The sequence below is a fragment of the Pteropus alecto genome, unplaced genomic scaffold, assembly GCF_000325575.1.
Source record: "Pteropus alecto unplaced genomic scaffold, ASM32557v1 scaffold157, whole genome shotgun sequence".
Lineage (NCBI taxonomy): Eukaryota > Metazoa > Chordata > Mammalia > Chiroptera > Pteropodidae > Pteropus > Pteropus alecto.
Window position 1 is genome coordinate 2,229,709 of NW_006440626.1, and position 10,981 is coordinate 2,240,689.

At 43.5% G+C, this 10,981-nt stretch overlaps 1 protein-coding gene across 1 annotated transcript in view; it reads left to right on the forward strand.

Moving 5' to 3' along the window:
- The first annotated feature begins 4,708 nt into the window (after positions 1-4,708).
- PACSIN2 (protein kinase C and casein kinase substrate in neurons 2) overlaps positions 4,709-10,981 on the forward strand; it is a 65,940-nt gene continuing 59,667 nt past the window's right edge. Inside the window, exon 1 of the mRNA XM_006917348.3 lies at positions 4,709-4,793. The gene's annotated coding sequence lies outside the window, so the exon portion shown is untranslated. The remainder of the gene's footprint in view (positions 4,794-10,981) is intronic.

Consider the following 10,981-nt stretch of genomic DNA (forward strand, 5'->3'; position numbering starts at 1 on the left):
TGGGAGTCCTGTTATTCAAGTTCTGCAGAGGGTTTTCTTCCTTTCTCCTTTCTTGCCCTCCTGCCCCTGTCTCCTCCTTCCCTCCCCCTCCCCCTCCCTTTTCTTTTTAGTGAGATGATTTACATACAACTGAATGCACTTATTCAGGGGCTGTGACAAACGGATAGGCCCTTGTGGCCACAGTTCCAATCAAGACAGAACATTTCCATCACTCCAACAAGTTCTTTGTGCCTCCGCGTAGTCAGTCCCCCACCTCACCTGTGGCCCCAGGCAGACATAGATGTGTCACTGTAGATTAGTTTTGTCCAGTTTAGAACTTCGTGTAGAGACCCGCAGTGAGTACTCTCTGTTCACCATGATATTTCTGTGATCTACCCAGCGGCATCTATCAGTGGCTCATTCCTTTTGAGTGCTGAGCGGTTCCCACTGCGTGGAATGCCATGCACAATTGGGTTTTGATGTCCTGTATGAAGAAGTGTGATAGAGATGGGCCACTGCGGGGGTACACGTGTGGCTTGTTTGTAGTTCCTGTTCCTCCAGGACTTGAGGAGGGCCGAGGGAGCAAATAAACCGAGGCCAGGGAGTCACCTGTTCATCAAAGTCCTTGAATAGTTTGGCTTCTCAGAACAACTCCATTCTGGTTAACCCCATGTCTTCTGGTCTTTGCCTGTCTGGTGATGGGGAGGTGGGCACTCCTCATGGCATAAGGCCTTGCGACCAAAGGGACACTTCTTGGGTTTTTGCATGACTTCTGCCCTCCCTGCCAATGGTGGACCTCCCAGCTCTGCGTTTAGGGCTTGCGAAGACCAGGGACATTTGAACCGTGAAGCCCGTCTAGCGTGCGGCTGCCAGGTACTCCCACCTGTCATCCTGACACCTGTCCCTGAGTTGTCCGGCTTTTCCCTTGCCCTGGCCTGGCTCAGCTGTTGGCGTTAGCCCAGCGGGGAGGGCTGAAGCCCAGAGCTGCAGCTTTCACTGTTTTCTTAACAACCCGATTACCGTGTGCCCTTAACCTCTTTAGGAGTCACCTTGTAAGAGGCGGTGGCTGCTCAGGTGGGGAAAGGATGGGGGAGAGAGGAGTGATAGCTAAAGAGTGCGAGGTTTCTTTCTGAGGTGATGAAAATGTCCTAAAATTGACTCAGGTGATGGTTGCACATCTGTGGGTACACTAAGAACCATTGAATTTTACATGTTAATTGGCTGAATTGCATGGTATGTGAATTATATGTCAATAAAACTGGTCTTTAAAAAGCGTGGTGTTAGAGCAAGGACAGACCAGTAGAGGAATGGGGGAAAAGATCACGTCATAGAAATTCTATTTTCCTCCCCATACGACACGACCTGTGCCAGGTGCTCTTAATTTCCCTCACAGGGCTAGTCCCATGGGAGTCATAAGAGTATGATAGAAGGAGGATGGGCTTTGAAGGTATCCGGAGTTAGAACCCTATCCTGCCGTCATTCTGCGTCACGTTGGCAGGTTGCTTAACTTCTCTGATGGGTTCCCTTGTGTAAAACGGGGCTAGTAGTACTTACGGAGTTTTTAAAGCTAGCTTAGAAAAGGTGGCCATTTTCAACATGTGACAACTGTGTAACAAAGGTATCAGATGGGAGTGGCAGCCTGGTCAGCTGTCCTGACAGCTGTGATTTATGCCAGGTTAATGACTGTTCCCTGGACTGTCCCCCTTTCCCCCAGCCCCGCCCGACGGGCGTTGAGGACTCCAGCGTCTTTAGCTAACATGCCAGACTCTGTTCCTGAAATCTTTTCTGCCTTAATCCACACGGTTAGAGTAGGTCAGTGGCAAGTTCTTAGAGAACCAGCTTGTGTCCGCTCCTCGGGAAGCCTTCCCTGCCCGCCTGCCGCCCTGGGCCATCGCTCCCTTTGTAGCATGCCTCAGCCTGTGCTTCCAGCATTTATCAGCTCATGCCGTTTTTATTTATTTGCACCTCTGCCCTGCCCATAATCCGGGGCAGAGACCCTGGGGCCCTCAGTGCTGTGCCTGGCACCGATGTTTGTTGAATGAATGCCCAGCGGTTCTAAGTCTGCTGCCGGAAGCCAGACTGGAACTGGAAAAACCAGCCGAGGCACCGCGTGCTGGACTTAGCAGGTGGGTTTTCCTGGAGCAGTGTTTTGGCCCAGTGTCTCCTCAGGACTGCAGGAGCCAGTCTTGTCCTCTGCCACCAGCGAGGTGGCCGAAGTTATGGGGAGGGAGAGGGTGCCCCTGGCCACTCTGGAAGGCTGGTCTCATGACTTCATAGTCTCACTGCTGTCTGCGTTCTCGATTTAATTCAAATAAAACCTTTATTAAGATCCGGTCATGATCTTTCAGGGGGGCCAAGACGGACAGACAGTGTGGTGGTGGTTGACGGCCAGACTCCGGAGGCTGACCGCCTGGGTGCAAGTCTGGCTGCCCCACGTGTCAGCTGTGGCTCGCCCACTGGGCAAGTAACGTAACCTCTTCGTTCCCTCACCTGGAAAATGGAGGCTGCAATAGCACTTGCCCTCCTGGGGTTATTCTCGTGATTAACCATGAATAAAGTAAGCACCCTAAATGTTTATTGATCAGCCTGTTTGTTGGATTAAAAAAAAAAAAGCGCGTGAGGGTCTTGGACAAACAAAATGAATACATCTCCCTTGCTGTGAGTGCTGTAATTGTCCCTTCCCATAATCGAGAGCCCTAAGTGGGGCCTGGGGTGAAGAAGAGTTTCCTGTCAAGTGCGCTTATGAAGGTAGACAGTCAACTCAGGCATTTATTCTTTCTTAGTGGAAGAGGATACTCCCAGAAAAGGGCTTTTGTGATCATATTTTTCTGCTGCTTAAATTTAGTTAAAATGCTTTGCAAAGTAACTGCCAGACCATTAGTTTTAGAAAGCCTGTGTGCATTATGGTCAAGGACAGTAAAAATCAGTCGCTGGAAACAGTATTTGGCCTGCGGCTCAGCCTTTTTCAGTCGGGGTGTCTGTCGCTGGACAAAATGACCGCTAGGGCCATTAGGCCCTCAGCTCCTGATCCTGTCTGTCCTACAGCAGACCCCAGGATGAAATGGGGGTGCCTCCGTGCTGTTGGTCGAGTGTGGCTGGCCTGGTACTCCTGTGTGCGCCCCTCTGTGTGGGAGGAACTGATTTCATTGAGCTGAATTGGGTTGACTTCTCTGTTTTTTTCGTGGGGAGGGCGGGAAGGGAGGAAGGTGGTATAATAATTTTCCAAGTAGTGTTAATTATTATTATTTCTCATATGTCAAGTAATCAAGCCTTGTATTGCTATGGTCTTTGCTTTCTTGGTGTTTTTCCATTAAGGAATTTCTAAACACATATTTTAGAAAGATTTTTAGCTCATTCTGTTTTGTGTTACGAGATAGGACTAGGCGGCTGTTTTTAACAGCATTTTCAGTGAATAGTAAGGACACTGCTGAACAGTGTATAGCCACTTAGCATAATATCCCCTTTCCCCTCGCAATCTATTCTTTTGTCAATTGCATGTTTTCCCTTGGCCGCAGACTTCCCCTCAGGCCCATGTTGCAAGGAGGAAGCCAGCTGGCCTTCTTCTGGCCACCGCTATCCCAACTCGCCGTGGCAGTTAGGAGTGGACATGTATTTTCTGGGAGGACACTTTGGGGAAACTGAGCCCTTGAAATATTTGTTTCCTGTCTGTTTTTGCAGGTTAGTTTCAATATCTGCTCTTTCCTGTAGTATTTATATTTTTTGATATTATCACATACGTTTTTCAAACACTTTTTACTGAGTTATACATACATTAAAGAACACATTTTATAAGTATCAGTGCATTTTTACAAACACAGCACACTTGTAAGAACTCAAGAAACAGAGCACTGCTCTGAAGTGCTCGTGGGACCCCTTCCCGCCCTGTCCCTTCCCACTCTGTCCTGTCCGGGCTTCAGGCAGTGGATTAGTTGTGCCTCCTCTTTGCTTTGTCTAAGGGAAGTGTACAGCATATATTCTTGGGGACACGTTCATTCTAAATGAGGAGATATAGGATCTCTTCTTCACCCAAAAGTACATTATTCTTTTTCCTTCACTTTCAATTCTTTGTAAAGCTCTAGGAAGTAAGGTGTTTTGTGTTTGGTTTTTATTTCTGGGCGATCACACTTGCGTGTTTGGGTGCCCCAGTTCTTAGGAGGCAGTCATGCTATGGGGACCGGGGCGCCCTGGCCGTCTCAAGCAGTGAGCCTGCTTCCCCTGTGTCTCCCTCTCACAAGGGGCTCGGCTTTGGTGTGTGGAGGTAGGAGTTGCATTTTACATGTGGGGACAATGTGAGATTATCTCATGCAAGTAAGTCCCTGTCACGTTAACTCCTGTGACTCTTGGCTCCTTAGATACAGAGCATGTCTTTTTTCTCCTAAGTAGAAGGATCGCGAATACAAGAAAAGACTCTAAGACTATCACATATGGTGTAAGTTAGTGTGTGTCCTACAGTTGATTTTAGGGAGGGGGTGGGGTAATACGACTTTTGTTCTCAGACCTCAACTCTCTGATTTTCCGTGGAATACAGAGGTTTCTATTTGGTCACTTGTTGAAAAGAAAGCTCTTCTGTGCTGGTCCGGGAAGGCCCTGGGCAGCAGTCTGAGAACCTGGTGCCTGCAGGGCGAACGCAGCAATGTAGGGGACTGGACTTATCTTTGCTGCAAGCAGTCGGCAGCCAACAGGAAATGATGAAATGCGCTGGGAGAACTCAGCTGGGAGCTGGAGGTCAGACATACCAGCAGGGTCGGAAGGAGGCAGGTACGGAAGCTGATCTGCAAAGTTAGGCAGTCGGAGCTGGCATTTGACAGAAAAACGTGAGTGTGCTATTTAAGGCGTACATTTCCTTTAAGGGAGACCTTTTTGAAAGTAGAATTTTCATTGATTTCGTTTTTTTCTTTTCCTGAGTGATCGCTTTAACAGAAAGCTCACCTTTGCAGCACACCTAGTTCAGACAGTTTGGTATTAACCGAACAGTGTGGAATGTTTTATCCAAAATGCCTTGAGAAAAATGTCAGAGTAAGCGATTTTCTCAGTGTATAGATTTTGGCCTAAATAAATGAAGGATTGTGCTTTATAATTTTTACTCTGGTTTCAGAACATATGTACATGCTTTGTTTCAAAATAGATGGAATTGATTAGAACCTTTGGCATATTTTAGTCTAGCTTACATATTTCTAGCTGTGTTTTTTTTCTTACTGGGTAGTAGCTAAACGAGTTACTTAAGTTAACTGTTAATAGAGGGTTGTTTTTCCCCCTACCTTCAGGCTTTATGGTTATTACATGCTGCCATTTCCTTTCTTAACAGCCAATCTAACCTACAAACACATAAGTGGGACTTGTGAGGGAAATGAACAAAGTAGCTTTTCCATCTGACTGTCACTGCTGTCTCGGGACCGTCGGCTCCAGACCCCAAACTGGAATTAGTTGTGCTTGCTCCAAGCCCCCCTCTGCCTTTCTGGCTTTTCTTATTGCTCTTCTCAGCTGGACCCTGGACTCTTGTCCCTGTCTGACTGCTGTCACTAGACACTTTGTTTTTATTAGATAGCAAAATGTAAAAGTTTTATTTATTGTTTCAATAACTGAGCAAGTTTACATGTTTGTTTCTTATCACGGACGTAATAATCTGGAATTGAAAATTGTGGCCCTTTTCCCCTCCTCTTTATTTATGTAACACTGTCATTCTTTTTTTTTAAATCCTGATAGCTTAAGTGACCCATCACTGAGTGAATACATATCTGTTGGATCACCTATCGCTGTGACCATTAGAAAGGCAGTGTCCTCTTCTGTTCTCCAGAAAGTGCCACACTGCTACAGTCTTTGCCACATAGGGAAGCATATTTTCTTGTTAGGTCGTTACCTAGTGTGATTTGTGTATTTCTTATATTTTTAGGGTTGCATATTTTCTTATTCTCTAGGGATCCCCCAAATATATAATATTTCTCTCAGACCGTAATCAGGTCCATCAGTTTTGCTCTTGTTCTTGTAACTCTGAATATCTCCTTAAATCCTTTCTTTTTCATACTACGCTGTCTTACTGAATTCTAGATGAACTTTAAATGCCGCATTTATGAGAATAATAAAGAGGTATGTAACTTCAAACTGAAGCATGTCTTGCAGGTCTGAGATATATGCCAGCAGGAAGAATGAGTCTCTCTTTTTTCTCTTTCTTTTTATATACTGTCAATTTGCTAACAGTTTTCCCCAGCTACATAATTCTGTATTATTCATTTGGTGGCATAATTAAAAAGGGAGGGAGGGACATGATATTTAGAGTTGTGGTGGCTCTTGGTGTGGATATAGCCAGGCCCCAGCATTTTTTTTTAAATAAAAGAATTAAAACCAAGAGGTGAAATGCCTTGTCAACTTGTCCAAGGTCACACAGCTCGTTGGTGGCTGAGAGTGTAGAACTCAGGTCTCCTGACTTCTGTTCTGGGTCATTGGCCTTTCCTTTATCTGCTTTCTCCACATATTACCTCAAGATTAATAGGGCTTAGTTAAGAATGACCTTTTTTCTTTTAATGAGTCCATTTTCATTCATTTCAGTTTCAAATACTCAGCTTTTATTTAATAATTTTCTTAAGTGGCATAGGTCTGCATTGAATTACCTCAAGCTCAAAAAGAATTGACGTTTCTCCCTCTGGAAGATTTTTCTTAAAAATAAGAATTTCTCTATTTTATAAAGTTTTTCTTGCTTCTCCCTTAAACTAGGTCTTACTCAATTGTTATTGTTATTAGCGGACATCATTATATGCTTATCTGCAAATGAGAAATCCAAACTTAATAAAATCACAACTAATAAAAGTAGGTAGAAGTGGTCCATTCTTTGAAAGAGGATTCTTCAGGATGCGAAAGGAAAACCCGAACATCTTTGGGGACATTTACAGAGCCCGTTAGGGGTACTGACAACTTTAAGTCTTGCCAGCTCTTAGTCTAGACGTTGGAAAGGAAAGGCTTATAAAATAATACATTATGATACAAATAAAACGGGAAATGATTTAAATTTATAAACAAATGGAATTTACCCACAGCTTTCCAGAATCAAGTAAAAATAGTCCCTCCTAAAAAAAAATAGTCCCTCCTAAAAACCGATTTTGAATCTTTCTGAAATTCGAGTATAGGAATTAGATGCAAACAGAGGCCTGCTGAGAACAGTGGGCGACTGTTCTTAGACCTTGATGTGGTGCCCACCGGCTGTCCAGTCACCTTCAAGTGCTTTGCGGGAGGTTCATGGAGTAGCACTTATTTGTGTTTTACTAAGAATTTGAAGTATATATGCCTTGAGGAATTTCAGAATCAAATATACTATAGGAAAACAGGCATTTTCATAAATATTTTAATTGTTCTTGAAATTGTGGTCAATCGCTTTATACCTATTTGAAGTTATAAAACCCGAGAACGGAGTAGGATACACAAGCAGTGTTTTTATGCAGTAAGTTGGAGCTGTGCCTTTCCTCCTGGTGTTCTGGTCCGCACTGTCATCATCCTCTGAGAAGCTGCTGCTTTAGTCGGCGACCTGGAGGACAACATCCGGGGCCAGAGGAAGGTGAGGAGCCCGCTTCAGGGAGAGGAGGCTCACTGCTCCCATAATTTAGTTACCTTTGTTTCCCAATTAAATCCTTACTGTTATATTTTAAGTACATGTTAAGTATAGGATGTTTTAACTAGCTTCCTTTTCTTAATATATAATTGGCCTTCTTAATCTATAATTCTATGTATAAATATATACATATATGTGTGGGGGCTGAAAGAATACTTTTCCTTCCACCTTCTAAGTTCTTCTAGCTGGGCTAATAATCAAATTAACAGACAGATTAACAGGATAAAATCACATTTTTAAATGCACATGGAGAATTCACATAAGCATGAAAATCCCAAAGACAGTGAGGCGACATTGGGTATATATGACATTTTTCGACAAAAGGGAAAATGGGGGGACGGGCTGTTAGATTTCAGAAGTAAGAATGGGTGATTTACAGGTTTTTGAGGAAGAGGCCAATATACATGGCAGAACAAATTCTTGCTGGGCAACTCAGAAACAATGAGACACTGGATATCTATCTAGCTAACTGGCCCCTGCCTGAAGCCCTGCTAGTTACCATATTTAATTCAAATTAGGCTAAGGCACACATCTTAAGATTTCCTTCCTGAAACAGATTTTTCTTTCTGAATCTCTTGGGCCGGAAGGGGGGAAGGTCAAAGATTCTTTGAGTCTTGTTTCCAGCTTCAGGGTGACAAAACTTTGATTTCCTTCAATATAAATATATAATTAACATGTATTTGCACCAGTTAGTAAATAATGTTTGATATTCCTATTTGCCCCTAGCTTCTGCCCATGTTAGTAAAAATGCTGGTGTGCCTGTGAAATTTGCAGACGTGAGCAGGGAATGTGGTGTAGGCTTCGCTGCAGCCCCCGGGGCTCTGAGAGTTTGTGTTGTTGGTATCATCTGGGCCTTCCTCACTTCCCTCTCCGCAGGGCTCCCAGACCAGCTTCTAGTGGTGGCCTTAGCACCACATCTCAGCTTTGAAGAAATGGTTCCAAGGTCCCAGGTAGACCCTAGGCCCTAGAGCCCAGTAAGGAGGAGTGTGTGGGCGAGGATGGAGAGATGGTAACAATGGAAGGCATGGGCCTTTATTTGAGCGAATGAATGATGAATGAATGATTTGCAGCGGTCCCCTTTCCACTTTGCAAGTGCTTTGGAAGGCACTACGGTCCCATGTCTCTGCGCTGGTCCAAACGCCTTCGCATCTCGTAGTTCTGCCTCGATGCCAGGTGACAGACGAGGTGTCTATATTTAACAGTTCCTCCAGCCCTGGGAATATGGCTTGAATTTTTTTCTCATTAGACTCCGTCATACCTGAATCATAAGACATGAATCTTGATGTAGATTCACAAAGCATATTGTTGTATTTTTGGATAACTTATTCTGAATTTGAAATGTGTGTCAGTGGCCATCACAACAGTACGGGATTTAAATTTTCTTTTTGTTAATGTGAAGACTGAATTTCACATTCAGTCTCGTTTCCCTTCAGGATTTGTCCTGCAGCAGAGTCCTTGAGGGAGATCAGGGGAGAATGATTCTTGCTGGGAAACGCTTACTTGACAAGATGTCGTAGATGTAATTGACAGGCTAAAAGCATGACCTTCCCAGTCTGGAATTCCCTGATTCTCAGGTTCCATGTGTTGGTACTGCTCGTTCAGCAAAATAAATGAAGCTCAGTGCAGTTTGGGGACAACGTAGGGTCTCTTCATGGTTCCTTTCCAGTGTGAGCAGACACATAAAGAAAAAGCGGCACAGGACACAGTGGACTGGGGACTAAGTTACCTACTGACTTTATGAATGTGCCACCTCTGAGGTGGTCAGCTCAGGGTCCCGTAGTCAGTCAGCCCTGACCTTCACTGCACGGGGAGAACGTGATACAGCAAGACCTGGCTTGCCAAGCAGCAAGCAGCAAGCAGCAGGACCGCCGTGGAGGGGGAGTCTCAGTTTCCTCATCTGTAAAACGAGGATTGCAGTGGGATTTCCTTCGTGGTAAATGGAACCAAATGCGTAGAGGCCGCAGCACCAACGTGCATAGAGAGCTCTTAAATCATAGCTGAGAGCGGTCGTTCTCAGCAGATAACTTTCCAGTGTCCAAAACCACGTCATATACAAATAATGTTTTCTTCCTTCTTTCCTATTCTTATACTTTCTACTATTTTTCTTATTGCATTGTCTGGTGCCTCTAGTACAATTTAAATATAGTACTGAATAGATGCGGCTTTTTCTTGTTCTCGTGGCTTCTATTTGCTGTAGATTCGCTGGTGAGGTTTTTTTCTTTTAATCTTGTTTTGTTTTGATTTTCATCATGTTCCCCCACCCCCTTTGTTGTATTCTCTCTTCATTTAGAAATTAAATTCTCTGTTTAGTCTCCTAGATATTTTAAAACACTTAACAAAGTCTAAAGTAATGTTTTTACAATTTTAAATGGTTTAACTCCACACTCCCTTCCAACTTGTCCAGTATTTTCTGAAATTTTTAATTCTCCAGCTTAGATATTGTGTTTTATACAGTCAGCGCTATTTAGATTTACCCACATATTTACCAGTGTATTCGCTTACCATTCTTTTTTTTGTGCTTTGAGCTTTCTGTCTGAGATCATTTCTTTTTGTCTGAAGTATATTCTTTAGAATTTCCTTTTCTGCGAGAGTATTTTGTGTGGTAGATATTTTATCTGTCAGAAAAAGTCTAGTTCTTTGTTCTTAAAAGCTACTTCTGCTGGGCATGGAATTATTAGTTGTCACTTATTATTACTTAGCACCTAGAATATATGATTCCAGCGTCTTCTGGCTTTCACCGGTGCTCTCAGCCCAGTTGGCATTCTTCACGATCTTTTCTCTCTGGCTGCTTTTATGATTTTTCTGTAACTTTGAGGTTTTACAGTTTTACTTTAATATGTAGTGGTATGGCTCTCTCTTTTAAAAATCTTGTTTGAGTTCATGGGGCTTCCTTACTCAGTGATTTAACATCTTCCGGCATTCTGAAAAATTATCTTTAGACAGGGCTTCTTCCCCATTCTTAATGTTCTCCCCTTCTGGAACCTCATTAAATGTAAGTTAAACTTCACTATTTCCTCTAAATCTGTTAATTTTTCTTTTATATTTTCTCTTTTTGTCTCTCTTTGTTACTTTAGAGAGAAAGCTGATTTATCTACTTACATTCTAGGAATTCTTTAAATTTGCCTTTTGGGTGTCTTTAATTTTCTTTATTTCTTGTCAGCTCAGTGCCACAATTCTATTTTATTCAGCTTTTAAATTTTGCATCGGGAGAGTTATTAAGGTACCTGGTGCCTTGCTGCTGAAACGAGAAGTCTGGTCTATCATACTGTGCGTTTGCGCCAGAGCCTCGCACGTTCGTTGACTCATTCTTTCCAGACGAGTTTAGCGCGCGCCTGTTACACATCAGTGCTCAGGCTACAGGATGAGCAAGACAAAGTGTTTGTTCTTCAGGAGCTTGCATTCCTG